Raw genomic sequence first — 2,500 nt, 5'->3', positions numbered from 1 at the left:
ACTTTGGAGAAGTTGGACTTGTGCTTTTCTTTGAAAGTTGAGCAACACAATGCACTTAAGTCATTCCTTTCGATACGGATACGGATATGATCGTAGCGCTGGCCTATTGCATGCCTAGGCAGTTTGAAAGACAATTCTCTGCCCGCCCCATGGATTAAGCGAAGTGAATGGTTCGATGCCAGACTATACATTTCAATGATATAGGATGGCCCGCCAGGCTACAAAATAACACCAATATAGAAGCTTCAAAAATACAATACTGCAAGTAGGCTAGCATACGTCAGCAACATGTTGAAGTTCGTTGAGTTTGCAAGTAGTCTATTAGCATATGTCAGCAACATGTTGAAGTTTGTTGAGTTTGAACGAGGATGTAAGCAAGCATACAGAGCAGAGGGACAGTGAGCAGGTGGTGAAGCCTAGTTGAGGCTACATGATAAGAACTCAGTGGTGGAGCAGGTAGGCTATGTGTGACATGCCATGCTGACGATGATGATTATGATGACTTATTAATTGCGATAATGTAATGATATGGTAATGATAACATAGTAAGGCTGTGCTGTGATTATAATAACAAATAGCGCGACTTAAATTTTCTAATTGAATGATTTGCAAACCCGGACAGCAAAAGAGTGTCAAATTGACTGTAATTGTTAGTCAGATTGATCAGTTTCCGTCAGACGCCCACAATTCAACATCGATGGATTTTTTTGTCCCTCGTAATCATTAGTGTGTGTGTGTGCGTGTGTGTGTTTGTGTATAGGGGCGGACTGGCCATCTGGCATACCGGGCATTTTCCCAGTGGGCCGACTCTTTTGGGCCGATAGAATAGGCTATATAATTTAATTATTTTGGCCAACGATCGGCCCAAAGGAAGGACAATCAGCGGCCCATTGGTTACATTTCCATATTGACACTGGACTGATCCAATAACAGCTCACGTCAGGCCCCACCCCTCCCATTTTGGTTCAGAGCCAGAATTCTGTGAGCGCATCAAAAGTTAATCGAAGTTGCCTACACGAAATTGCGGTGGGTGCCGGTAGTGACAATTGTGCAAAATAACTAGCCTAGAAATCTAGACGCACCCTAGCGGCAGCAAATTAATTTGCTCAGCCTGTACGTCTAGTATCAAACCATAGGGATTTCTATTGGCTGACGCCGTGGACCTCATCCAATCACAGCGCTCTATTTTGTTAGAGAGTTTTAAGGCGGGCTTAACAGGATAACAACAGTCCTACGACGGTGAACAACATGGAAGGTGGCTATGGCTAATGAATAGTGGTTGTTTGAATCGGCGTTGGCGTCAACTTTGGAGAAGTTGGACTTGTGCTTTTCTTTGAAAGTTGAGCAACACAATGCACTTAAGTCATTCCTTTCGATACGGATACGGATATGATCGTAGCGCTGGCCTATTGCATGCCTAGGCAGTTTGAAAGACAATTCTCTGCCCGCCCCATGGATTAAGCGAAGTGAATGGTTCGATGCCAGACTATACATTTCAATGATATAGGATGGCCCGCCAGGCTACAAAATAACACCAATATAGAAGCTTCAAAAATACAATACTGCAAGTAGGCTAGCATACGTCAGCAACATGTTGAAGTTCGTTGAGTTTGCAAGTAGTCTATTAGCATATGTCAGCAACATGTTGAAGTTTGTTGAGTTTGAACGAGGATGTAAGCAAGCATACAGAGCAGAGGGACAGTGAGCAGGTGGTGAAGCCTAGTTGAGGCTACATGATAAGAACTCAGTGGTGGAGCAGGTAGGCTATGTGTGACATGCCATGCTGACGATGATGATTATGATGACTTATTAATTGCGATAATGTAATGATATGGTAATGATAACATAGTAAGGCTGTGCTGTGATTATAATAACAAATAGCGCGACTTAAATTTTCTAATTGAATGATTTGCAAACCCGGACAGCAAAAGAGTGTCAAATTGACTGTAATTGTTAGTCAGATTGATCAGTTTCCGTCAGACGCCCACAATTCAACATCGATGGCATGAGTGGTGGTTGGTCTCTCAAAGTAGAGCGTGGAAAGGGTTCTATCTTGGAAGGGTTATCATGGTAAAGAAGGGCTAAAAGACTGTAGACTGACGGAAATGTAGGCTACAAAACGTCAAGTCATATTCATGCACAAGCCAACTAAGCTATATATAACCTATAGGATAGGCTACTGAAAGACATTAAAGATAATTAATTAATGTAGGCTAGCTATACTGTTCCAAAATGTACCAGCAATGTAGGTAGGTAGTTTAGCCTACAGGAATAAAATATTTCCAGCCACAGCATTGTTTATTTTGTGTTGTTTCAGTTGTCCTACAGTGATCACTGGTATAAATGACATTAATGTCTACAACAATCTAGGTAATTTAACTCTTTACACATAGGCTTCAGTAATTGTTTGATGCTGCTGTCAATTGAGCATTGTATAGTTTAAATGTAGCCTATTGAGTAATTTGAAATTATTTTAAATGATACTTTGAATTCAAGGAGA

The 2,500-nt window shown here is 41.3% G+C and overlaps 1 protein-coding gene across 1 annotated transcript in view; it reads right to left on the bottom strand.

The window, feature by feature from the left end:
* The window catches only part of wnt2bb (wingless-type MMTV integration site family, member 2Bb), a 25,432-nt gene that overhangs the window by 1,042 nt on the left and 21,890 nt on the right, over positions 1–2,500 (bottom strand). The gene's annotated exons all lie outside the window — the stretch shown is intronic.

The sequence above is a fragment of the Alosa pseudoharengus genome, unplaced genomic scaffold (assembly GCF_046254945.1).
Source record: "Alosa pseudoharengus isolate Yale_2024_CS ecotype anadromous, Long Island Sound unplaced genomic scaffold, YU_APseudo_1.1 YU_APseudo_1.1_scf_9, whole genome shotgun sequence".
NCBI classification, from domain to species: domain Eukaryota; kingdom Metazoa; phylum Chordata; class Actinopteri; order Clupeiformes; family Clupeidae; genus Alosa; species Alosa pseudoharengus.
Note: the sequence above shows the minus strand (reverse complement) of the source record. Positions and strands in the feature narration are given on the sequence as shown.